General features: G+C 46.4%; 1 protein-coding gene across 2 annotated transcripts in view; it reads right to left on the bottom strand.

The window, feature by feature from the left end:
• LOC118084534 (actin-binding protein WASF3-like) overlaps positions 1 to 916 on the bottom strand; it is a 70,985-nt gene extending 70,069 nt beyond the window's left edge. The window contains exon 1 of one of the 2 annotated variants that reach the window (XM_035114150.2): positions 663 to 916. The gene's annotated coding sequence lies outside the window, so the exon portion shown is untranslated. The other variant, XM_060270591.1, reaches the window with a different exon arrangement.
• Between the last annotated feature and the right edge of the window lie 26,724 nt (positions 917 to 27,640).

Genomic DNA, 27,640 nt, shown 5'->3' with positions numbered 1-27,640 from the left:
CCTGTCTTTATGGATCCCTAGATGTAAAGGTCCCGCCCCGCCCCCATATCCTTCGCTCTCCACTTTGGAACATCTACCCCCACCCCAGCTCGCTCTAGTTAAGTCTGACAGCGGAATCTGTCCCTCTCTCCCCACGCCCCGCTCTCTCGCTCTCTCTGCCCGCCCCCCTTCTCTGCTAATAATGGCACGCATGCCCTCCTGCCCACATTCTAGCAACCGGGAATGTGCCAAGCGCCGCAACATGCAGCAGGCAGCAGCCAGCCACCCACTCGCCTTGCCCTGCCACTTCCCTCGCGCAATGCAATGGAGCCCCCTCCAGCCTCCCCACCACCACGCGCCCCCTCCTCTTTCCCGGAAAAAAGAGTGAGGGGGGGAGTACTTACTGCTAGCCCACAAATCTAGGGTGCCCAAAGGCTCTCGCTCGCTCTCACTCTCGCTGTCTCCCTCCTCGCCTGCCAAGCCCTAGATCCGGGGGTGGGGAGGGAGCCAAAAAGGATAGCATCAGCCAGCCAACCCGCCCTTCCAGCGCATCGCCATGCAAAGTCAGAGCCCTTCACATTTTGCATCACCCTGCAGCGAAACGGAGGGAGGAGGGAGAAAGGGGGGGGGAGAGAGTTCTTTTCAAAAATGCAAAGCAAGAAATCGCATTTCCACATGGTCACCTGCTGGGATGCTGGAGGCGACGGTGATGGGCTCAGCGCCTGGAGCAGCCGCTGCCGCTGCCGCTCCTGTGTCCGCCTGTCATGCTACTTGAGGAGGCTGCAGAGCCGAGGATGCACCCGCAGCTTCTGCTCTGACTATCGCATCGGCTCCTACTGCCTCTCTCGGTGCGTGCAGAAGAGCGCACGCGCGGCGGAGGCTCGGTGCGCGAGCGCTTCCCTGCGAGCTTTGGGCTCCGCAGTACGAGCACAGCGCATGCGCCTCCATCACCACCACCACCACCACAACCAGCAGCGGCTTCTCTAGCTATGGGGAGAAGAAGACAACCCCTCCCCCCCAACACCCATCGCATCCATCCGTGGGGAGGCTGTCATCAATGCTGGAGTTGGCAAAGCATTTGCTCTGCACGCAGAAAGCGCCAGGCTCAGTCCCCACCTGCCCAGGTATGGCGGGGAATGAAACCCTGGAAAGAAGCTGCCAATCGGTGCTGGCAATACTAGCTACCGGTAGATCAGTTACTGTACTCCCAAAGTGGGTGGTATTGCCCTCTGGGGTGGAACTACCTAGGTGTGGTACTGAAAGGCAAGGGGGGGGGGTGCTGGAGTTGTAAATGACTATCAAGTTGCCTGAGTGCCAGCTTGAAAAAAGGGGGCAGATAAGCCCTACCCCGCATAGTCAATCACATGATGAGACACACACACAGCATTTGAATGGCAATGCTCATCCACTAGATGCCTGCTGTGACTAGAGGCCAGTGCAAGAGAGACATGTTTTGTTGCAGCTGGGGTGGATGAAGGCATCCAGTTGTGCTGCTGCAGATGCAATATGGCAGGGGTGTCAAACTCAAATTCATCGGGGGCCGCATCAGCAGTTTGGTCACCCTCAAAGGGCCGGTTGTATCTGTAGGACTATGTGTCCACTCTTTATTATCATAAATTATTGTCACTGCATTCAATTATTACTGTTTTTTGTAATAACGTAAGTAATAACTAGCTCTGAAAGCAGAAACATAGTCAGAATAATGGCAAGTAGATATTGAAATGTACAATTATTGTACAATTTATTGAAAAATGATTTTTGGTAACTGCACTGGGTGGTGGAGGCTCGCTAGGGTTTCATGCAGGAGCTTTGCAGAGCTACTGGTACCTGGAGATGCTGGGGTCCTTCTTCATGCAGGACAGATGTTCTGCCAGTGAGCCACCACCCTTCACCAAAGGGACTGGCTGAGGTTGACTCACTGGAGCTGCTCTCCTGGTTCCAGGGTTTAAGGGCCAGAAGTATAAAGCAGCATCCTATGTTTCTGAGGAGAGGGAGAGGGGAGGGGGGAGGGGAGGGAGGAAGGAAGGAAGGAAGAAAAGAGGGAGTGGGAGGGAGAGAGGAAGGAAGGAAGGAAGGAAAGAGGGGAGAGAAAGAAGAGTAGGAAATAAGGAACGGAATAAAGAAGGAAAGAAAAAGAAAGAGGGAGAGAAGACAGAGATAAAGAAGGAAGGAAGGAGAGGGAAAGAAAGAATAAGAATGAGGGAGAGGAAGAAAGATGGGAAGGACGGAAGGGAGAAAGGAAGGAAGTAAGGAAGAAAGAAAGAAAGAAAAGAGGGAGCAGGAGGGAAAGAGGAAGGAAAGGAAGGAAAGAGGGGAGAGAAAGAAGAGTAGGAAATAAGGAAGGGAATAAAGAAGGAAAGAAAAAGAAAGAGGGAGAGAAGACAGAGATAAAGAAGGAAGGAAGGAGAGGGAAAGAAAGAATAAGAACGAGAGAGAGGAAGAAAGAAAGGGAAGGGGGGGTCGCCGCCTTGATTCAGCGCCAGAAAAGAGCGCGAAGGGACCCAGGGGCAAAAAGCATTTCCCGTGCAGCGTGAGGCAGCGGGTGTCCGTTTTAGGAGAAGTGCGTAAAGCCTCAGAGTTGCACGTTCGTGAGGCTGAGCCGCTGCTGAGCTCACGTTCAGGAGGCAAGAGGAGGAGGAGGCAGCGGCTTGCCGGGTCGGTGCCCGGCAGCACCGTGTGGAGAGTCCCGAGCCTCTGGGACGCAGCAGTGCTCTGTAGCACTTTGAATCCTCCTCCTCCTCCATGTGGCGCTGCTGGGTGCTTTGTCTGTGCTTCAGCAGCAGCAGCCGTATCCAGGCGCCGAGCCATGGCTCGGGACTCTCCATGCGGTGCTGCCGGGCGCTGACCCGGCAAGCTGCCTCCTCCTTCTCCTGCTGTGGCTCGGGGTGCTCCACGCAGTGCTGCTCCGGCCGCCTTTCTAACCCCCCCCAGGCCCCAGCTGTTTGTCGGCGCTTTGTCAGCGCGGCGCTTCAGCAGCAAGGTCCCGCTGCTGGGTCCCGCTGGCTGGGGCGCTCGGCGGGCCACATGACGAGGTCTGGCGGGCCGGATTTGGCCCCCGGGCCTTGTGTTTGACACCCGTGCAATATGGTATTTATTCTCTCAGCACTCCTCCCAGCAGTCATTCCTCCTCTGATCACTGCTGTGGATGCACAACCTGACTGTCTGTCTCCAGGCACTGCGGTTGTCTGCAAGGGATTCCCACACGGTAGGGTTGATGTTGCCAACCTTCACGCCACATTTGCAGACATATTTGTAACGTAGAGTTGGTCTGCCAATGGGCCTGGGGTCTGAAGCCAGTTCCCCATAGAGCAAGTCTTTGGGGATCCTGCCATCTTCCTGATCAAGCCAGTGTAGACGTTGCTGTGTGAACATGCTGGGAATGTGGGCTTGAGGGAACACATCTTTGTTTGAGACTCTGTCTTGAGATGTGATGCCCATAATCTTTATAACACAGTGCATGGGGAAGATGCTGAGGCAGGTCGGTGTAAGTTGCCCCTGGCTCACTTCCATAAAGCAGTGTGCTCAACATGGAAGACTTCATCTTGGTTTTGGTCATTAGCATCACATTCTCCCTTACCCTTTTGGAAAGGCAAGCCATTGCTTGTCCGGCTCAGAATCAACTGATCAAGTTCTTGGATCAAGTTAATCATAAAAAGTTTTAATTGGACTTTGAACAAATGTGCAATTAATTGTTACTGTTTTGAATTTTATTGTGTTATTATTTTCCTTAGCAGATTGTCCAAACCACTATTGCTAAAAGGCAAGGGGGTGGCAGGAGGTGTAAATAACTATCAGACTTCAAAAAGCTGGTATCACTGGATCAGGTTCATCAAATCTTATTAAATTAAACAGTTTAAATTGGATAGTTAATAAATGTGCATATTGACTGTATTATTATCTTCTTTGTGGATGGTCCAAACTGCTCTTCTGAATAATGCTTTTTATAGGGTAGGGTAGGGGGTAGGGATGCAGGTGACGCTGTGGGTTAAACCACAGGCTTGCAGATCAGAAGGTCACTGGTTCGAATCCCCACAATGGGGTGAGCTCTTGTTGCTCAGTCCCTGCTGCCGCCAACCTACCAGCAGTTCAAAAGCATGAAATGCAAGTAGATAAATAGGTACCGCTCCGGCGGGAAGGTAAACAGCGTTTCCGTGCACTGCTCTGGTTCGCCAGAAGCGGTTTTGTCATGCTGGCCGCATGACCCGGAAGCTGTACGCCGGCTCCCTTGGCCAATAAAGCGAGATGAGCATCGTAACCCCAGAGTCGTCCGCTATTGGACCTAATGGTCAGGGGTCCCTTTACCTTAGGGGGCATTGGGGATGAGTTTATGGAACCAAGGGGGTGATGGTCTGAAAAAGTTGAGGAACTAATGGATTAGAGAGGTCCTCTTGCAGAGATGTCATCTTATTAGGAGGTCCTTTCTGCATAACATTGAAACCAGGCTTTTCCGTGTGGTGGCATCTACTCTTTAGAATCTCTCCCCTTAAATTTTAGACAGATGCCATCTCCACTGTCTTTTTAGCACCAACTGAAGAGCTTCCTCTTTTAATAAGGCTTTTAAAGCAGAGATCTTTCCCTTTCCCTTTTAAAGCAGAGATCGTTTGCATATGCATTGGAATTGTTTCTTAGATTTGGGAGGAAGGGCAGGGTGTAAATTTAATGAATAAACAAAAACGTAGCCTTATGCCAGACCTTTTAGACTACAACTCCCATCCATCCCAGCCTGCTCAATTTATGGGAGTCATAATCCAAAAAAGGTTGGAAAAAGCTGTTCTAGTGTTCTAATGTTATGGGTGAGATGGGGGCTTCCTGTCTATCCACTTTCTCCATGATGCACATGAATTTTACAAACCTCATAGGAAGCTGCCTTACACCAAGTCAGATGTTTGGTCCCTCTAGGCAACTATTTGTAAACAATCAATCTTTTAGCGTGGTAGGTCCCACACTTTGGAACTCCCTGCCTATTTATATCAGACAGGCACCTTCACTGTACTCTTTTTGGCACATACTAAAGCATTTTTGTTTAGGCAAGCCTACCCAGATATGGAGGACTTGACCTGACATGTGTAACAGAGACCTGGTTGGATGAAGCAGATGGGCCTGTTCTTGCTGCTGCTTGTCCACCAGGTTTCTCTTATGCACAGCAACCCAGGCCTTGTGGACAGGGAGGGGGGGTTGCAGTGATTTTTAGGAAGTAATTAGTTTGCACCAGGCGTCCTATTGGGAAGACCCAGTTCTCTGAATGCATGTTCTGGAAGTTGGGCAATAGGGGCAGTACAGGATTCCTTTTGGAGTACCGACCTCCCCGCTGCACCAAGGATTCCCTGCCCGAGCTGCTTCAGGTTGTGGTGGATATTCTCCTAGAGACACCTAGTTTGGTTGTCCTAGGGGATTTTAACATCCATGCCGACACAGCCTTACAAGGGGCCGCTCAGGACTTCATGGAAAGCATGGCCTCCATGGGACTGTCCCTGAATAAGTCTGGCCCAACTCAAAGCCACAGACATGCCTTGGACCTGGTGTTTACCTCTAAGGATGTTGGTGATCTAACACTAAGCAAAAGCGAAACTAAAGAAGTGCCATGGTCAGATCACTACCTGGTGCAACGGGACTTCTCCGCAACCCTTCCCCTCTGCAGGGGGTGGGACCGATTTGGATGGTCCGCCCTCACCACCTAATGGATCCAAATGGTTTCCAGAGAGTGGTCGGGGATGCTTTATTCCATGTTGATGGCCTTTCAGCCGATTCCCTGGTGGCCCGCTGGAATGTGGAGTTAACCAGGGCTATTGACTATTTGGCTCCGAAGCGCCCTCTCCGATTGCATGGAGCCTGGACAGCCCCGTGGTTCTCCACGGATCTGAGGGCAATGAAACAATCGCTGAGATGGCTAGAGCGCCGGTGGCAGATAACTCATTCTGAAGCTGACTGGACACGGGTTAGAGCTCAATGTCAAGCCTACCAAGTGGCGGTAGCGACGGCGAAAACAGCAGCAGGAGACTCTTTCAGGTGGTTCGCAATTTAGCGGAACCACCTGCTCCACTGGGGCCCAGCACAGGCCACATGATCTCCTGCAATGATTTTGCAAAGTTTTTTGCAGATAAAGTCGCTCAGATTCAGGAAGAGGTAGACTCCACCGTGGGAGCAGGGCCAGGGCGGGGGAGTGCTAGAGTCCTGTCTAGTCAAGTTGTGTGGGATCAATTTCAATCTGTTACCTCCGAGGATGTGGACAGGCTGCTTGGACGAGTGAAACCAACCACCTGTCTCCTTGATCCTTGCCCATCCTGGCTTATAAAAGCTAGCCGGGAAGGGCTGGGTGATGGGCTTCGCGGGTTGGTGAATGCTTCTCTCTGTGAGGGAGCCTTCCCAGACCCACTGAAAGATGCGGTTATTAAATCACTTCTTTAAAAAACCATCTTTAGATGCGGCCAATATGGCCAACTATTGCCCAGTCTCAAATCTTCCATTCCTGGGCAAGGTGATCGAGTGAGTGGTTGCTGAACAACTCCAGGCACGCCTGGAAGAAGCGGACCATTTGGATCCCTTCCAGTCGGGATTCAGGCCTCATCATGGGACTGAAACTGCCTTGGTCGCACTGGTCGATGATCTCCGGCGGGCTAGAGACAAAGGTGAGAGCTGTTTCCTAGTCCTGCTGGATCTCTCAGCGGCTTTTGACACCATCAACCATAACATCCTTCTGGACCACCTAGAGGAGTTGGGAGCTGGGGCACTGTCATACAGTGGTTCCGCTCCTTCCTCCTGGGCCGTGTTCAGAAAGTGGTGGTGGGGGGTGAGTGTTCAGACCCCTGGGCTCTCACTTGTGGGGTACCTCAGGGTTCTGTCCTCTCCCCCATGCTTTTTAACATCTACATGCAGCTGTTGGGAGAGATCATCAGGGGGTTTGGGGTGGGTGTTCATCAGTATGCAGATGATACCCAGCTCTACCTCTCTTTCAAATCAGAACCAGTGAAGGCAGTGAAGGTCCTATGTGAGTGCTTGGAGGCGGTTGGAGGATGGATGGCAGCTAACAGATTGAGGTTGAATCCCGACAAGACAGAAGTACTGTTTGTGGGGGACAGAAGGGCCGGCAGGTGTGGAGGACTCCCTGGTCCTGAATGGGGTAACTGTGCCCCTGAAGGACCAGGTGCACAGCCTGGGAGTCATTTTGGACTCACAGCTGTCCATGGAGGTGCAGGTCAATTCTATGTCCAGGGCAGCTGTTTATCAGCTCCATCTGGTACGCAGGCTGAGACCCTACCTGCCCGCGGACTGTCTCGCCAGAGTGGTGCATGCTCTAGTTATCTCTCGCTTGGACTACTGCAATGCGCTCTACATGGGGCTACCTTTGAAGTTGACCCGGAAACTACAACTAACCCAGAATGCGGCAGCTAGACTGGTGACTGGGAGCAGCCGCCGAGACCACATAACACCGGTCCTGAAAGACCTACATTGGCTCCCAATATGTTTCTGAGCACAATTCAAAGGGTTGGTGCTGACCTTTAAAGCCCTAAACGGCCTCGGTCCAGTATACCTGAAGGAGCATCTCCTCCCCCATCGTTCTGCCCGGACACTGAGTTCCAGCGCCGAGGGCCTTCTGGCGGTTCCCTCGCTACGAGAAGCCAAATTACAGGGAACCAGGCAGAGGGCCTTCTCGGTAGTGGCACCCATCCTGTGGAATGCCCTCCCACCAGAGGTCAAAGAGAATAACAATTACCAGACCTTTAGAAAGCATCTCTAGGCAGCCCTGTTTAGGGAAGCTTTTAATGTTTGATGAATTTCTGTATTTTAATATTCTGTTGGAAGCCGCCCAGAGTGGCTGGGGGAACCCGGCCAGATGGGTGGGGTATAAATTATTATTATTATTATTATTATTATTATTATTATTATTATTATTATGTTGCAATGTGTTTTAACGTGTGTTTTTAGCCTGTTGGTTTAATTACTTTTGGGATGTTTCAAATAGCAGTTTTAAGCTGTTTTAGGGTTAATTTTATTGCTTTGTTCTTTTTGCAAACTGCTTTGAGGTGTTTTTCTTCTTCTTATAATCAAGTGATATATATAAAATTTTGCAGAAAATTTTGCATTTATTCCTCTCCATCCCCCTGCAGTTCCCATGTGCCCCTAAACTCTGCTCTGAAAGGTCCCAAACCCCTCTGGAGCAGATTTTGAGGGTTCATGGGGTGGGAACTGCATAGAGGAGAGGAAGGTCAAGTCCTGTTGTGCAAGTGGGAGCCTTTTCTGTTTGTGCAACAGCAGCATTAAATACGACCCATAGTTGTTGTAAAATACTAGTTGGAATGTAGAGATTTCAAGAAGAGGTGGAACCCAACATTGCTGGCCTTAGCCATGATGGTTGTGCTCTGCCTCTGTGGCTGGAGGCAGCAATGTTTCTGAATATGTACCTGTTGCTGGAAACTGCAGGGTACTCCTTCTATTGGCTCCTGCTTGCGGATTTCCCACAGGCTTCTGGTTGGCCACTGAGAGAACAGGATGCTGCATTAGATGGGTCACTGGCCTGATCCAGCAGGCTCTTCTTATGTTCTTTTGGCAGAGAGAGTGGGGAGGCCCTGCAGTCTTCTGTTGGAAAGGCTCCTGTGGATGGAAGCTGACAGGGCAATCTGATGGAGCTGGTGTTTGCCTCAGTCCTACAACTTGAAAACCGTTTATGTAAAAACCAGCCATCTTTGCCATCCCACACACTCTCCAGAAACCTCACTTTCATCTTCCTGTTTCCTTTATTTTTAACATCGAGAACATTTGTATGTTTGAAGAGAAGAAAATATTCAGCATTATCAACGGGGCAGGGGAAGAAGCAACAAATGTGTTGGCTTACACTTGCTATAAATTCCTAGAACAGACAGGGGGATATTTTTATTCATCAATCCACTTTTTTCAAATTCAAAGTGTTGGTGTTGACCTTTAAAGCCCTAAACGGCCTCGGCCCAGTATACCTGAAGGAGCGTCTCCACCCCCATTGTTCTGCCCGGACACTGAGGGCCTTCTGGCGGTTCCCTCACTGCGAGAAGCAAAGCTACAGGGAACCAGGCAGAGGGCCTTCTTGCTAGTGGCACCCGCCCTGTGGAACGCCCTCCCATCAGATGTCAAAGAGATAAATAACTACCTGACATTTAGAAGACATCTGAAGGCAGCCTGTTCAGGGAAGTTTTTAATGTGTGACATTTTAATGTATTTTAAATTTTTGTTGGAAGCCGCCCAGAGTGGCTGGGGAAACCCAGCCAGATGGGCGGGGTACAAATAATAAATCATCACCATCATCATCACCATCATCATCATCATCATCATCATCATTTTCCTTATCTGGAGCAAGTGAGGCTCCCTCCTGCCAAACAGACAGTTAAGAGGGCTAATGCTCCAAAGGGGTCCAACAGGTGGGTTCAAATTTCCAAACTGTGTGGCTGTCAGGACCCAGTGAGCATCAAGCCAAGCAGCACGGTCCAACCAAGACAGCAGCCAGTCAGTTTCAGTGGTGGTTGGAGTCCACTGGAAAAGGTAGGGCAAAAGGCGGAGAACCCAACAGTAGGCGGAGCCACAGCCAATAATAGGTGGGGCCAACAAATTCTAGTTTTGCCCCCATCCTCCTCCCTGATGAGTTCTACACACCTACACACCCACACACCGGACTGCCTGTAAGAAGTGCAGATGGGGGCTACCTGGAAACAGACTGAGGTTGGAGGAGCAATGGCCCTTAAGTCCTAATGGACCAGACTCTCCTAATGGACCAGCCTTACAGAGCAGGCAGAAAAGAATCTAGTTCAATGCTTCCCATGGCGGACACTTTCCCCAATACTCTGTGGAAGTGGTATTACTTAGGTTGGTGCAAAGAGGCAAAGGGGAGCAGGGCATGCTGGAGGTATAAATAAAAGTCCGTCAGTTTGTTGAATTAATTAAATTGTTTTGATTGGATTTTGAATAACTGTGAAGTTAATTGTTACTATTTTGATTTTTTTTGGTGTCATTCTCTTCCTTAGTGGGTCATGGAAACTGCTACCGGTATTTTGAATAATATTTTTTATAGGGCAGGGCAAGGGAGGGGGCTCTGGGGGTGAATTTATGGAACCAAGGGAGGCAGTGGCCCCCAGATGGTGATGGTGCAGTGTAATATATTTTATTCCCTTGTTAATATAAATAAGGGATGGGGAATTTTTTCCCAGCCTGAGAGCCGTGTTCCTTTTGGGGGGCCACATCCCAACAGTGTGCAGGACCAGAAGCAAAAATGGGCAGATAAATTAATGAACATTTTGCCTTTGTATAGTAAGCTTGTTTCTACATGAACTCACATATACGTCTGTATCCTGTACCCAGGTAAGCAAGAGGCCATATCAGAGTTCAAGGATACATTCCACCTCAGCAAAACCAGCCTGAAGTTCCCCATCCCTGATTTAAATACTTGCAGGCTGCATTTCTGGACAAATTGTGTGTGCCCAAGGCAGCAAACAAAACACAAATATAAAAACACAATGCACTCTTATGATCAAGCATTACAATACAAAACAAAAATCCATTAATATATAATTCACCCAGTAAAAAAAAAAAGACCCAAATTCCAGAGCCATATCAGTAAAAGAGCAACAGGATCAATAAAACTCATCAAGTAAAAGCCATTTAGCACAGCTGGGATTCCAAAACCTTTTCAAGTCATGCAGCTGCAGGGACCAAGAGCACATCCCTTGGGAGAGAGTCCTGTAAGCTCACTTGAGTTGGTGACTTTGGGTTGCTGGCAGACAGTCTTTTCTCTTAACCTACCTCACAGGGTTGTTGTGAGGATAAAATGAGCTGGAGGAGAAAACTGCATACACTGCCTTTAGTGCCTTGGAGGAATGGTAAACATATCAACAAATAAAGGTAAACATATCAACAAATAAATACATATGAATGTGTGACACATACATATACCTCAGAAGTCTTAAGAATGAAAGTTCAGCAGAGGAGGAAATTTGTCCATCCACCCATTTATTTATCTGTTTACAAGGCATGTTTCTCACCAGCTCTCATCTCCCATCTGCAAAAAATATCAGAAGCCAGCCTCATGTAAAAGCCCAAAGCCCTTTCTGTGCTCTTGAAAAATTTATCCAGGACAACCTTGCACTGCAGGCCTTTCCATTCCCAAAACTAGGACCAACCTTTACATTATTTATTGGCCTGAGGAAGTGCTATTGCAAAACATGCTGTCACCAAGCACTCAGTGCGCTCTCTGCCTTACTAGACTGAAGCAACTCTTCAGTCGCCACTCAGATCATCGCAGTAAAGTGGGTCACCCTCAGAGAAGCAGCTGAGATGAGAAAATACCCATGCACCACCCTCCTTAAGAAAAGGAACCTTAGCAACGTGGACAGTTCTGTGATATTTAAGAGCTTGCCTTTGAGATAGACCTGAACCCTCCAAAATAGAGAGATGCTTAGGAAAACACTGTGATGACTTCCTGCCCAGGACAGCTTCAGGACACTCACTGTTTTGCCTGCAATATCATAGTGGGCAGGGACTGACTTTGGGAATATGAGCGAGGACAAAATTTGGCATCCCCTCCAATATAAGTTAATGATAACCAATAAATATAAGTTGTTGTTGTTGTTGTTGTTGTTATTATTATTATTAGCCCCCTTGGCTCAGCATCCTGTGCAGGGGAACTGCCTGTACTGCCCTAAATCTGGTGTTGGGTGGGGGGATTCAGCCGCCACCACTGGAGGGGTGATCCAGTAGCATGCTGCACCATGATCGCTGACCAGAGTGAGACCCTAATAATAATAATAATAATAATAATATATTATTTATACCCCACCCATCTGGCCGGGTTCCCCCTGCCACTCTGGGCGGCTTCCAACAAAACACTAAAATACAGAAATCCATCAAACATTAAAAGCTTCCCTAAACCCTACCAGCATACAACACCTCTGCTCAGATATCTGCACTGTGCTGTTGTGGCTAGACTGCAGGACTAGGACTGGGAGACCAGGGTTTAAATCCTCACTCAGTCATGAATCTCCCTGGGTATCCTTGGGCCAATCATTGCCTCTCAGCTCCACCTTGCAGGCAGCGGTGTCGCTAGCCTTCTGGCTGCCCGGGGCGGCGAACCCGAAGGCACCCTGCCGGGGGACAGGGCATCTATCGTGTGCATACAGAGCAGGTTGCCGTTGCCAGGGGAGGCGGTGCTCCAGCGCCTGGATCCGAGGATCCCGATGCTAGAGCGCCAGCGCCGGCAACATGCTCCGTAGCTCGCTGGTGCCGCTTGCCCCTCCGCCTGAGTAGGAAGAAACACAAAGCACACTATGGATCAGCTTGCCATGCCCTTAGTTTGGGGACCCCTCTTATAAAGTAATGCCATATAATAATCAAAAGAAATGTCTGGAGGTCCTAGTGCTTGTCAAAATTTCATATGATATGTGATTTTATCCACTATAGCTATATCCCTCGCCGCTCCGCGCACTTTGTGCTTCTTCCTGCTCAGGCAGAGGCGGAGCAGTGAGGGGTGTCACCAGGAAGAAGCGAGGGGCGAGGCCAGAAACATTGGGGCCTCCGCGATGGCGGCCACGCCGCCAACACGGTAGTTGCAGCCCGCCCCCCTATCTCGCTTTATTGGCCGAGGGAGCCAGCGTATAGCTTCTGGGTCATGTGGCCAGCATGACTAAGCCGCTTCTGGCAAACCAGAGCAGCGCACAGAAACGCCGTTTACCTTCCCGCTGGAGCGGTACCTATTTATCTACTTGCACTTGACGTGCTTTTATACTGCTAGGTGGGCAGGAGCTGGGACCAAGCAATGGGAGCTCACCCCGTCGTGGGGATTCGAACCGGTGAGCTTCCGATCAGCAAGCCCAAGTCTCAGTGGTTTAACCCACAGTGCCACCCGTGCTTTCTGCCTTACCAGTCCCCAAGGGCACCAGCCACTGCTGACCACCACGCTGGCCAATTGGAGACACTGGCCACAGGTCTGAGTGAGTCAGGGAATACGAATGGGACATGACTGGATTCCAAGGCCCATCATCTTGGAGGTCCACAGTTTCCCCGCCTGGCCTGGCCATGAAGAAAGACCAAAAGTAATCACCGCAGAACTCAAATACACCAAGAAACTTCTTTTCCTATGGGTGGAGTATTCTCCCCACCCCCATTTTTATTTTAAAAAAGCCAAAGGCTTTTACAATGGACGACAGAGAATAAAAGGAAAACTTTCATCTAAAATCATACAATGTAATCTGTAGCAGTTTACAACATAAAAAGAAATTTAAAACATTAAAATTTAAGATTGGAGTGCATTCTTAACCAGTCAGGCAATTCGATTCCGTCTGTCACCTGGGGCTTGAATCAAGATCACAGTTTTTAGTTTTTTATCACACGGCATGTGTTAATGAGCTTCCCAGTGCCACAGTGTTGGTGTTCTCACCTATGCTGCCTTATTAATTGGTCAATGTAACTGTTTTACTTTCAGATAATTGTCACCTTCTGTTCTTTATGCATTTCATTTCCCTCTGGTGATTTCATTGTCCCACACCTCACCATGTGTGTACAGTACATGCTTTCCAAATCGGTATCATGCTTCATGTATCTGAGGAGAATAGATTGTGGTTCCCAATTAGCTTACAGCATATTGAATTTGTTAGTCTTCACCTTGCAACAAGAATCTTCTTTATTTTTGCTATAGCAAACTGACACAGCTGCAAATCTCTTATTCCAACCCCAGCTCTATGTGGGGTTGCCTTTGAAGTACATTTCTGAGCCACATTTCAAAGTGTTAGTACTAACTTTTAAAGCCCTAAAAGGCCTCGGCTCAATACGTATACCTGAAGGAGCATCTCCACCCACATTGTTCAGCCTGGACACTGATCAAATCCCAGCCTTGCAAAGTGGCTTGGGGCTGGTGTTGCTCCAGCAGTGAGGGTGATGAGGGCTCGGCTGGCGCGCTGCAGGCTCCTTTCACCCTCCGAGCCCTGTGCCCTGCCTCCTATGGCATATGGCATGCACGTGTGTCCCCTGGATGCCATTAAAGCATCTTCTGTTGCTGAGTGGTATGTACACTCACTGGCAGTGCTCTCCAAGGATTCTTGCCAGCCCTACGCAGAGATGCCAGAGATTGAACCAGGGACCTGCCAGATACCAAGCATGTGGTCTACCACTGATCTATGGAGCTTACTCCCAGGCTGCAAATCTATGCACGCTTACCTTTAAGCACTGCATCTGTTTACAAGTCTTGGACCTCTTCCAATAATACAGGTTGAAGTTCCTTTGAGTGAACAAGCTTTCTATGTACACTGCAGTGCTAGGATTATTTTTAATGTTTAGGGTTTTTTAATATAAAAAATTAAAATATAAACATAAATAATTTAACTTTTAACATTTAAATCTATATAAGAAGATTAGTTGCTTCACAGAAAAAGATTCACCTCAGAAGTGTTACAACTACAGTTCCATGTGTCACAACAAGTGAAACAAAGAATTTGATTCTGGCCAGATGATGTTCTGATCAAGTAAGTGAGTTCTTTCTCTCCCCCCCCCCCCAAAAAAAACCCCATTTCTAGGTGATGTGATTTTCTTAAATCAGCAATGTCTAAACTCTAGGCCAGAGCACACTTGTATGCAGCAGGAGAACTGTCAGCAATAAATTCTCCCATGAACCCAAAGTCTTTGCTTACTTAAAGTCCACCTTTTCTCCATGGTCCTCACAGTAGCACACATGGCTCAGCCTTCCCTAACCTGGTGTCCCCCAGACAGTTTGGACTGGGAGTCCCATCAGCAATGGCCAGTGCAGCCATTTTGGTTCAAAACATCTGGAGGGCACCAGGTTGAAGAAGTATGCCCTAGTTTATCATTATGTGGCGTAGGGTGGAGTATGAGAGGTAGACAGAAGAAGATTGGCTGGCCCAGTGCCATCCAGTGCCCTTCATGGCTAAGTGGAGATTTCATCCAGGGTCTGCATGACTTTAGTCTGTTTTCACCACATTGGCCCACCTATGCAGTCAGTGCAGATACTGATTCCCAGGGTTTTGGATTATGGGTTGGGATCTGTGGAATGCTCTGCTGCAATGATCAGAAGTTTCTGTATACACACTGTACCTTTAAAGCACACTTGAAACCTATTCTTTCAAAGGATTCTCGACACTGTTGAGAGTTGCCGGGAATTGAAACTCCAAGAGGAGTAAACTACAGTGCTCAGATTTTTTTTTTTTTTGAGGAAAATAATGTGTTTCATGTTATGATGCAGGAAGGTGGTAGCAATCCTTCCATGTGCCACTAGGTGTCAGGGCTACAGCATAATAAGAAAACGGAGCTGGAAATGTAATTTTTCCCTACTGAAAAACTGACAGTGGTTTGATTCTGATTCCACATTGGGCTGCATAGATGCATTAAAATAACTCCTGTGTCCCCATCTGAGAACCCCATCTGCTGCACTGTGTGTGGCAAAATGTCAGAGCTCGTGGTATCAACTTTACCCTACACTTGTGCTGCAAGAATAGTGGGGTTCCTCCCATGGGTGGAGGAAGGGGGGCGGTGGGGGAGGACCGACCCGGGTGTCTTTGGTGAGGGGGGTGACATTTGGCAGTCGTGGGCAGGTGGCACACCGAATGCCCGCCATCGGCGGCTCCCTCCACCCCTGACTGTGTGTCGCTCTGTGCACCCAAGCAGCTATCTTGCACCTGGGAGGGCACCCTCCGTGCCCTGCCCTCCTCGGGAGAGTGCCCACCCTGGGCAGCGCAGGTATATGCTCCGCCACTGATTCCTCCTAGTCTCCCCTCCACTTTTCCTCCTGTTTCCCACTTCTCTAGCAATTCGTGAAAACTCCTACCAGCTTTCTGAGCATGATTAATTTTTGTCCCCTAAGTCTTCTCCTATGTGTCGCTGTTACCCTTATTGGATTCTCAGGGCAGCAGTTATATTACAATTCCCGAAGTAGCTTAACACTTTATCCCTTTTTACAGGGAACTCTGAGAACTGTAGCACTGTGAGTAAAATAGGGGTCTCCTGACAACTCTTGGCACCTTCAAGAAACTTTTTATCTTTATTTCTATATCTATCTATCATCTATCATCTATCTATCCATCTATCTATATCTATCATCTCCAAGGAGCTCTAAGTGGTGTATACAGTTCTCCCCCCCTTTTTTATCCTCACAACAAGCCTGTGAGGTAGGTTAGGCAGAAGTATAGTGACTGGTCCAAGGTCACTGACTTATATTGTTATGAAGATTGCACACCACCCCCAATCTCTGCCAAGCATTAGCAAGATTCCAGGGGGTTCCAGGTGCTCACAGAATTGTGTTTCCATTGGGAAAACCGAGCCACCATATTAAGAAACCTGGTTTATTGACACATATTTACACCTGGATTCGGCAATGGAGAGGTTGCGGAACATTGCACCCCAAGAATGTCTCTCATTGCCCTCCTCATATATTCAGCAAGCTTAGGCCCAGAGCAGCAATCAGTCATGGGTCCCATTCTCTTGGTGCAGCCTCCTCCAGCCAGCGCCAAGGGGGTCCCACCTGCTTCCTCCTTCTTGTTCCCAGGACACCTTTAGATTTCAAAAAAGACCCTTCTTTCCTGTGACACCCCCCCCCCCACTTTGGCAATGTGCTAATTCTCTAGTCTCTGTCCACTCCTCAAAGCAATGCTGGGAAGGACAGTTATTTTGCATTCCCAATGGCCCTTACTAGATCACTCCTTGGTTCCCCATTGTGCCCTAATAGATCTGCACTTACCTATTCCTGAGAAATTCCCAGGAATTTCTTGTCGAACACAGTTCAACATTCCAAGTATTATCTGCATGCTACTGTTTATTTATGTCCGCCATTCACTAACAGACTCTGGTACCCTAGAACTATGACATTTTCTTCCATCCCTACCCAAAACTCAGGCTGTCATTTCAGTACCAGACCAGGGCTCGCCCTGGCTGCCTCCCTACAAGATTGTGGGCGGTGCTTGTGCCTTTGTGGCTTGTTTTTAAATCAATAAATGGAATTGCCAGAGTACCAGAAGAGGCATTTCATAACGTAATAAAACCCCAGTAGTGCCACACTAGAAGGGGCTGCCTTCAAGGGCTGATAAAAAATTACACAATAACCCACTGTCTTTGTGGGGATTTTAAATTTATTTTTAAATCTGGTATTTGGCTTGGGCCTGGGGAGGGACGTTTATAGTCTGGGGCTAGAAGGCCATAGAACCATGGAATTGTAGAGTTGGAAGGGACCCAAAGGGTCACTGGGTCCAACCCCTTGCAATGGATCAGGTCTAGTGGTGAGAGCCAAAGGGTGGAAACAAGGGGATTTGTTATTGTTCTGGTCAGCAACTCTAAGTACTGGTAGCTAGGCATTGCAGGCTCAACTCAATGGAAAACAGCCCAAAATATTACACTGGATGCTTGGTACAGCTCACTCTGGAATATAGCTATAGTGCATAAAATCACATATCATATGAAATTTTGACAAGGACTAGGACCTCCAGACATTTCTTTTTATTATTATTTGGCATTCCTTTATTCAGTCATACCTCGGTTTAAGTACACCTTGGTTTGAGTATTTTCAGTTTAAGTATTTCCGCGGACCTGTCTGCAACAGATTAATCCACTTTCCATTACTTTCAATGGGAAGTTCACTTCAGGTTAAGTTCGCTTCAGGTTAAGTACGGACTTCCAGAACCAATTACACTCATACCTCGGGTTAAGTATGCTTCAGGTTGAGTACTCTGCAGACCTGTCTGGAACAGATTAATCCACTTTCCATTACTTTCAATGGGAAAGTTCGCTTCAGGTTAAGTACGCTTCAGTTTACGTACTCCACGGACTGTCTGGAAAGGATTAATCCACTTTCCATTACTTTCAATGGGAAAGTTTGCTTCAGGTTAAGTACGCTTCAGGTTAAGTACAGACTTCCAGAACCTATTGCGTTTGTAAACCAAGGTACCACTGTAAAAGGGTCCCCAAACTAAGGCCCAGGGGCCGAATGCGGCCCAATCGCCTTCTAAATCCGGCCTGCAGACGGTCCAGGAATCAGCATGTTTTTACATGAGTAGAATGTGTCCTTTTATTTAAAATGATTCTCTGGGTTATTTGTGGGGCATAGGAATTCGTTCATTCCCCCCCCCCAAAAAATATATAGTCTGGCCCCCCACAAGGTCTGAGGGACAGTGGACTGGCCCCCTGCTGAAAAAATTTGCTGACCCCTGCTTTATGACATATAGAGTGGAACCATCATTTTCAAGGCAACCCTCTTCACAATCTTGGCAAATCTGGAACTATGCTTGATGATCTAATAGCGCTGATTGTCTTTAATTTGGCTTTGTTGTTTTAACTCATGTGTAACTACTCATGCTGCCTATTTTATAGATTTGTTTTTCATCTTTTAATTTTTTTCTGTTTTTATAATTGTTCTCTGTTTTATATACATTATAAAATGAAATAATAATAAAAAATACCACAAAAGAGGGATCTCTTTTTTTATGACTCCCAATTACTGCAGTGCAGAAATGTCACATCTCCTTTTCATTCTCCTTTGCCTTTTTGTAATCAACAGAGTCTTCTTTGCTTGTCTTTGTCCAGCCAGCCAGAACAACTGAATCCTCAAAGGGGGAAAGCATTTTTCAACGACACAAAGGAAAATATGCAACCACATTCAAGCATATAAATTTCTCTGCTGGAAGCCATTTGCAAACACAATCTATTTCCAAATGCTGACAACTTCATACCAATATGACCAAACCTCTCAATTTGTATTATTTCAAGAAAGCAGATGTGTGTGGCTGGGAACAAGTTCCAGGAACAATCAGCAGAAATCAGTGCTATGTTAAAGATGAATTAACTTTTTTCTTTTAAAAAAATATTTTAGAATTTGTATTCCTTTAACTACGGTTTGCCATGATATTCAGCTTCCTATGATGTTTGTATGATGATCATGACATTTTGATTTGTTTTGCCCACTTGACTCTGCAAAATTAGATGTATTTCCAAACCAAACAAACTTTGCAGCTGACGTTACCTTTGACGAAAGCAGATGCAATGAACATAAGAGGAAGAATACCTTTCTCCAGAGGTGAAGCACAAAATATTTGCATTGTGACACAATAGCCTTTGAGAGACATCAGTGCATTGTTCCAAAGTCAGAGTTACGCAAGGCAAGTTACAGGAATGAAGCAGGTATTGGCAACCTGTATCTTTGGACCAAAGATCCAAATATATTTCCTTTGTCACCTCACTCCACAAATCCCTGTAATTGAAAAGTCAACAAGGTTATGAGTTTGGGGTTAGCCTTGCTGACACTGGCTTGTTCTATCACAATAACTTTGCTTTGAAGCAGTGGCATAGCATGGGGGGCACAGGGGCAGTAGCCCTGGCCGCAAAATTGTTAGGGGGTGCAAAATTTCAATACCTAGTGCTGCCTCAATACAGCTGTGTGCTTCTGGAACTGGGCTCTGTTGAAAATGGCTTCTCAATGTGAACTAGGAAGTGACCTCTCCAGACAAAGGAGTGTCTCTTCTTTTCTTATCTCTGCAGCTGCAATCTCCAGCGTGATGTGGATGCCATTGGGCGGTTCAATGTGCATGTGTACTCCATCCATTTCTGTCCCTCCCACCCACCCATCCATGTGGCCCCAGGCACTGGCAACCCACGCTACACCACTGCTTTGAAGTGCTACCTAAAGGGAATCCAGGACTTGACAGAAGAACTTAATCTCAGTGACTATGAGGTTTGTTTATTTGTTTGTTTTACTAAATAGGCAATCAAATTGAAAGTCTGAGTGCTGAGCTCCACAGGTGATGTATGCTTTGCACTGGATGAGATGGTGGCAGAACTGCAATCAAACCTCCCCATTTAAAATGGATTAATTAAAAGCAACCTTGGCAGGGGTGAATGAGCTGCTGCTCCCCACTCTACAACTGCCAATGGTTGTTATGAGGATAAAACGAGGAAGGGTAGAACCCTAGAACATAATGTTATAATAAATTGATTCAGCAAACAAACAAGCAAGCAAGCATGGAACAGCTCCCAAAGGTAGTGTCAGTTCTCACAAACAGCACTTCTATGTGAGAGTATTGCCAATAAATGCTGTGAGGGTGGGAACCAGCCCAGGCTCTTGGAAAGACAAACAAGACAGAGCTAGTGTGAGGTGGTAGTTTTGTCTCTCATGACCTCTTCTTTCAATCTGGGCAGTTCTGGCCAGTAGAAGGCAAATAGATGACACTAACAGCCCACATGCTAGGAAGCACACTGAGGCAGGTGAGCTTCTGTTTTGGAACTGGCTATGGGTTAGTACCGTGACTCCCAACCTGTTTCAGGCCAATGCCCCCCTGGTTCCATAAGCTCATCCCCAGTGCCCCCTACCCTGCCCTATAAAAAGGTAAAGGTGCCCCTGACCATCAGGTCCAGTCGTGTCCGACTCTGGCGTTGCGGCGCTCATCTCGCTCTATAGGCCGAGGGAGCCGGCGTTTGTCCGCAGACAGCTTCTGGGTCATGTGGCCAGCATGACAAAGCTGCTTCTGGCGAACCAGAGCAGCACACGGAAACGCCGTTTACCTTCCCACCGGAGCGAATCAGAGTAGTGCAGCAGTTCCTTCCTCAAGCTGGCAGATAGCTGGAAAATTCAGGACAGGTAAAAGGAAGTTACATAGTTAAATTATGTAACTACTTTCCACAGGGGCAGTGATGACCACCAACTTAACATAAGAACGTAAGAACAACACATCTAATCCAGCATCCTGTTCTCACAGTGGCCAGCCAAGATGCCTGTGACCTGAGTGGGACCTGAGCACAAGAGACTGTGCGTTCCTGTGGTTTCCAACAACTGGCATCTGGAAGCATTTCTGCCTCCAACTGTGGAACTCGAGCATAGCCATCATGGCTGGTAGCCATTGGTAGTCCTCTCCTCCATGAATTTGTCCCCCCCCCCCAGCTATCTAGGTTGGTGGTCATCATTGCCTTCTGTGGCAACGTGTATGGCAGTCTAACAATGTGCTGCATGAAGTACTCTTTTCTCTGTTCTGAAGCTTCCAACCTTCAGTTTCATTGGATGTCCACAAGATCTAGTGATATGAGAAAGGGTGGTGGCCCTTTTCTGAAACTTTTCCAAGTCTACAATATATATTTTGAGGTGAGTCAACCAGAACCATAGACAATACTCAAAATATGCTTGCACTATAGATTTGTTTAACAACGTTATGATGTTGGTCATTTTATTTTCAATTCCTTTCCTAACAATGCCTAAGCATGGAGTTTGCCTTTTTCACGGCCACTGCACACTGGGTTTACATCTTCATCAAGCTATTGACTATGACCCCAAGGTCTTGCTTCTGCTCCATCACCTCCAGTTCAGACCCCATGAGGGTGTACATAAAATTATTATTATTTTTGCATTAACATGCATCACTTTACACTTGTTTACAGTGGCAGCCCTGTTTAGGGAAGCTTTTAATGTTTAATAGATTATTGTATTTTAATATTCTTTTGTAAGCCGCCCAGAGTGGCTGGGGAAACCCAGCCAGACGGGCAGGGTATAAATTATTATTATTATTATTATTAGCCTTTTTACTGCCCATTCACCCAGTTTGGAGAGGTCATTCTGGAGCTCTTCGCAATCTCTTTTCATTTAACAACCCCGAACAATTCAGTGTCATCAGCAAACCTGGCCACTTCACTGCTCACTTCTGACTCTAGATCATATATGAATAAGCTTAAAAGCACCGGTCCCAATATGAATCCACTATCTACATCAGGGTTGTCCCTGATCAATCCTGGACGATTGCATGGTCCTGATAGATCGGGCCCCAACACCCCCCAAAGGTCAACAACATTGGGTCTTCCCCCTCAAAAAAGCTCAACAACTCTGAGCAATGTTCCCCCCAAAAACCTCAACTACCTTGATCAATACAATGGGTAGATCACTGCCAGTTTTTATTTAGTGGGAGTAGATCACAGTCTCTTGGAAGTTGGACATGCTTGACATATACCTATTTGCTTGTTGAGACTCTGGAAGAATTCCAATAGGTTTGTGAGACAGGCCTTTCCCTTGAAGAAGCCATACTGACTCTACTTTAGTAGTCTTATTTTTCTGTGTGCTTGGTTATATTATCTTTAACAATACTTTTCAGCAGGTTTCCGGGAACAGACATTAAGCTATCCAGCCTGTAATTTCCTGGATCTCTCCTAGATCCCTTTTTAAAAAGTTACAGATAGGTAGCTGTGTTGGTCTGATGTAGTCGAAACAAAAAAAAAAATTCTTTCCAGTAGCACCTTAGAGACCAACTAAGTTTGTCATAGGTATGAGCTTTCGTGTGCATGCACACTTCTTCAGATACACATGAAAAGTATGCACATGAAAGCTCATACCTACGACAAACTTAGTTGGTCTCTAAGGTGCTACTGGAAGGATTTTTTTATCCCTTTTAAAAAATTGGTGTTACATTGGTTACTTACTTTCTTTCTTTTTAAAATAATTTTTATTAGTTTTATATAACAACACAAAAAGACAAAACATTAAAAAAAACATTTCTGCCCACCTCCCCCCTCCCCCCACAAGTCCCCTTCTGCCACAAGTGGATCCTGCGGGTGTTGAGAGTCGAAGGTAGTCCATTTTAAAGCTGGGTTTGTCCCCACCCCCCACCCCTGCCACCAGGAGGCCCCGAGACATAAGGAGAGATTGGGATAGGGAACCCCCCAACCATTTATATCTTTCAGCATAATAGACAGACAAACAAACAAATAAAAAATTTCAAATTCTTAATTTGTTAGACATTATATTTATGACTTCCTCAGATCCCTTCTTCCTGATTTTCATGATTCTTAAATATAATTATGGCGGGTTTCTTATTCTTATTTCCAATTCTAATTCTTAAAACTCAACATTATTTTCCTCCTTCTTCGTGCCACCTCCCCACAGGTCCCCTCCTGCCACAAGGGGCACCCATGAGGTGCAACCATCCAAGGGAGGTCTAATTTGTAATTGGGTTTCCTTCCACCCCCCCAAGCCCCCCTGCCACCAGAGGCTTCAGGTCAATAGGGAGGAAGATATGTGGCTATCCACCCAACTACCTGTCTAAACATAACTTTGCTACTCCACAAATCTAAAATTTCTTCCCCCAGACCTTCCTCTACCCCCCCACAAGAAATGTCAATTATTACATATTATTAAAATCTCTAACCAAACATCTTAACATTATTCTCTTAAACACCCTCTTCTTCCCCCTGGAGTCTTCCCCCCATTTGGTACAGCATATCCTTCATCCAGCCAAGATTTCAGAACTGTTTTTCAGCCAACCTAATTACCAATTTACCACTTTTTTCATCCCACACCAAGTCTTTCCCAAATCAAACTTCCAGTCTCTGTCCTCCCCTCCCTCTGCTTTTCCCACCCCTCAATCTCGCTTCTCTCTTTTCCATTTGCCTCAGTCTCCCCATTTTTAAAGATCATTATCCATTGGGGGTGATGCTTCTCCACAAGGATTGCTTTCTCACTTAAATTCCAAGAACTGCTCGTGTTGGTACTCTTATCTTCATCTTCTTCTTTTTCCACCTTTTGTTGAGCATCATCCTCTTCTTGATTTTTGAGATCCCTTTCCTTTTCAGAAATATCATCTTGGTCCTGATCATAATCCACTGTACTCGTTAACGGTGAACTAAGTTGTTCCTGTCCCTTTAAGAGATCTCTCATTTGTCCCAGAATTTCCAGGTAGTTTAATACAGTCTGCCGGAAGGCTGCTGAGTAGGTTGTTGACATTCTTTCTTAACCACAAGCAGAATGGAGATTAGAAGACAGTAGACACTGGAAATTTCCTTCCTTGAGAACGGTTACCTCCATCTTGGCTAACCTTTTTTCAAAGTCTTTAACATCTTCCAATATCAAATAGTGTCCTTAACGAAAATTTCTCCTTCTTTCCCTTTTTGACAGCTGTCAAATTTATTTCTTAATAGCCTTGCTGCGCCTCGTAGGGTGCCGGCTCCAGGGTCAAGAAAGGGTTATAAAAGGCTTTCTTTCTTTGGAGTTATAGAAGCAGTCCTTCTCCCTCTCGGCTTAGGGATATTTTCGCGCCTCTAAAGTCCAAAGTCCACAGTAGGAAGAGATCGACTTCCGTTTTTTTTTTAATCTCTTCCTAAAATTCCAATTAAATTCCGATAATTCCAATTAGAGTTTTCACTTACTTTGTCCAGATCTTTTGTTTCTTTGGAAGAATCTGCCACTTGCTGGTAGAAGACTCGGGGCTTCACTACTCGGAGGTGACGGTGGTGCCCAAAATGGCTCCTGCGACTCCACTCCGCTGGCTCTCGGCCGGCTCTACTGAACCTCCCGGGCAGCGGAGGAATCGCCAAATTTCGGAGCTCAGCTGGGCTGCTAAGCCCCCGGGACGCTCTTCCCGGGGTTCTTGTGGGGAATCCGCACGCCCCGCGGATTCCCCCCCCCCTCCGCGATGCCAGAGACCTCGGACCTCGAGGTCTCTGCGTCTTCTTTCCAGCGCGGCAGACCGGAAGTCTACATTGGTTACTTTCTAGTCCTCAGGTATGGAGGCTGATCTGAGGGACATGGTACATACTTTCGTTAGAATAGCAGCAATTTCACATTTGAGTTCATTGAGAGCTCTCGGGTAGATGGCATCTGGACCTGACGGTTTGTCAGTTTTTATTTTGTCTGTTAGGCCTAGAACGTCATCTCTTGTCACTGCTACCTGTCTTACTTCTTCAGACTCAACTCCTGCAAATGTTAGTTCAGATAGCTTTTTAAAGAGGATTGGACAAATTCATGAAGGGTATAAGCCTATAAATGGCTACTAGCCATGATAGCTAAGCTCTGCCTCCATGGCTGGAGGCAACAATACTTCTGAATTCCAGTTGCTGGAAACCACAAGAGGGCAGGGTGCTCTTGTGCCCAGGACATACTTGCCAGTTTCATCTGGTTGACCACTGTGAGAACAGGAAGCTGGCCTAGATGGGCCACTAGCCTAATCCAGCAGGCTCTTCTTGTGTTCTTGTGTGTTTTTAGCTTTTTGTATTTTATCTGTATTGTTTTAATCTGTGTAAGCCATCTTGAGTCCTGGTGTGGGGATAAGATGGGATATAAATAAATATTACTATTACTACTACTATTACTACTACTACTACTATTTGCATTCCTGTTGAGATACAACAGGCACTCACTGTCTGCACTTCTTTGAAACATTTGAAGACATTTTTGTTCCTACAGTGAGGGCTAGCCCACCCATGAGAGCAGGTAAGGTGACTGCTTTAGACAAAAGGATGCATAGGGGCCTCCAAGGACAATGTTACCTATTGCTGCTGCTCCCCCGCCCCCTGCTGCCCTTGTTCCTGAGGTAGGTCTTCACTCACCATTTCATCCCTGGTGGGTGGGGAGGCCCTGTTCTGTGGTTTGCTTCAGGTGCCAACATGTCTTTGACTAGCCCTGCCAACAGGCTTCCCCAGCTGGATAAATGGGTCTTTACCACAAGTGTCCACATGTTAGGTTCCTAGTTTTGCTTTGTGTGTGCTTAAAGAGTTTTTAATTTTGGGGTGGGTAAATCAGATGGTAGTTAGAAGGCAATTAATAGAATGATTGTATGATAGAATTAATAGAATGATTGTAAAAAAACAACAATAGGGGAAAGTGGGGCACGTTGAGCCATGGGACACATTGTTCCTTTCCATTTTATAACCGTACTTTAGCTTTTATACAAAGTTTGTGGCAACAGTACAACAACAACAGTGATACTACATACTGTCATTGTGTTTGGGTTTGGGTTTTCAAAGAAGTTTAAACAAAAATCCAGATTTGTTAAATTAGGTAAGCTTTAGTAAAAAAAAATTATATGTATTGTCAACCATGTAATTCTAAAAGTTGTAAAGGTAGCTGAAATATCTTTTCATTTATGTGATCATAGTTAATATAGCTGTAGTATGTATATTTGTCATGGCTGCCAGCCTGTTTTGCTTAAAATAGATTTATGTCTTAAGTGGTGATGTGGGGCACATTGATCCAATCGGAAATGGGGTACATTGAGCATGGATCAATGTACCCCATGGAAAATATCACTCATAGTTTATTAGTTTTTGTGTTATATTATGTTAGTTTACAATTCTTCAAATGTGTAAATTAATAAATGTGTATGTCTGGTGGATTACTTGCAACAAGCTTCACGACTTCATTATGGACTTTCAAAAAATGCAGCAAGACAATTGGCATATCAGTTTGGGAGTAAGAATAAAATTCAAATGCCACCAACTTGGGAGAAAAATGAAAAGGCTGGCTTAGATTGGGCAGAAGGATTTATGAAATGTCATTCTGCTTTACTGTCACTTCACATTCCACAGGCAACAAGTTTGTCAAGAGCAGGCATCCCCAAACTGTGGCCCTCCAGATGTTTTGGCCTACAACTCCCATGATCCCTAGCTAACAGGACCAGTGGTCAGGGATGATGGGGATTGTAGTCCAAAACATCTGGAGGGCCGAAGTCTGGGGATGCCCGGTCAAGAGCAACAAGCTTCAACCGTTTTAACGTAAATGAGTTCTTTGATGAACTCCACTTCATTCTAGACAGAAGTAATTTCTCAGCAGGTGATATATACAATGAAGATTAAACTGGTGTAACCACGGTGCAGAAACCATCAAAAATCATTGCTGTGAAAGGTGCAAAGCAAGTTGGCTGAATGACACCAGCAGAACAGGGAACTCTTTTGACAATGTGTGCATGTATAAATGCATTGGGAAACAGCATTCCTCCACTTTTCATATTTCCAAGGGTGCATTTCAAAGATTATATGATAAAAAATGGTCCAAAAGACTGCATTGGTACTGCACATCCCAGTGGATGGATGACAGCTGATAATTTTATTCAATGGATGAACCATTTCATCAAATACTCTAGAAGTTCCAAAGATCACCCAGTGCTTCTGATTCTAGATAACCATGACAGCCACATCTCTATTGAAGTTTTGGATCTCGCCAAGGCAAATGGAGTGACAAGTTGAAGTGATGCTGACTCTTAAGAACTTTGAGATATTTTTGAAACTCTTTTGGAAGTTTATACTGTGTAGTAAAAATGCCTTCTCTGCTCCTAAATTTGAATGGCTCAATTCAATTGTGGGGCACATTGATCCATTTTTGGGGGGGAAACTTAAATGTGATTTTTTGTCATTTTATTCCATCAAATGTGAAACATTAATCCTTTGATTTTGTTTAGAATAGTACCTAATAAATGTTAAATTCAAAAGTTTTCTTTTATGTGCATTATTTTGAGGTGTGTAGAGCTTAAAGTAAAAAATGGCTCAACGTGCCCCACTTTCCCCTTTAACCCTCCTGCATTGCTCAGATGAAAATAGGGACATTTCTCACTCTCCCTGCAACTGACCCTCCACCCCCCCCCCATTTTTTGTCCCTCCACCTGGCAGAGCATTTCCTATCAGAAAACGGGGTGGGGGGGTGGGGGAGAGCCGCCACTACTGCAGCAAAGGGACACAGCACACTTAATCCTGATGTTATTGTCTGATAGATTTGCAAAAAGAAAAACACACACCAATAAATAAATTTTAAAGGGGAAAGATTAGACACAAATGTACAAAGCATAAAAAAAACCCAAGACATTTTGCACTCCGCTCCTCCCTTTCTTCCCACTTGGGGGCCTCTGCCCTCTGCCTGCACATCATGCAGGGCTGGGCCTGGGCAGTGGCAGCCTCTCTTCTGCCTTGCCCATTCTCC

This window comes from Zootoca vivipara, chromosome Z (genome assembly GCF_963506605.1).
Source record: "Zootoca vivipara chromosome Z, rZooViv1.1, whole genome shotgun sequence".
Classification (NCBI taxonomy): Eukaryota; Metazoa; Chordata; class Lepidosauria; order Squamata; family Lacertidae; genus Zootoca; species Zootoca vivipara.
Note: the sequence above shows the minus strand (reverse complement) of the source record. Positions and strands in the feature narration are given on the sequence as shown.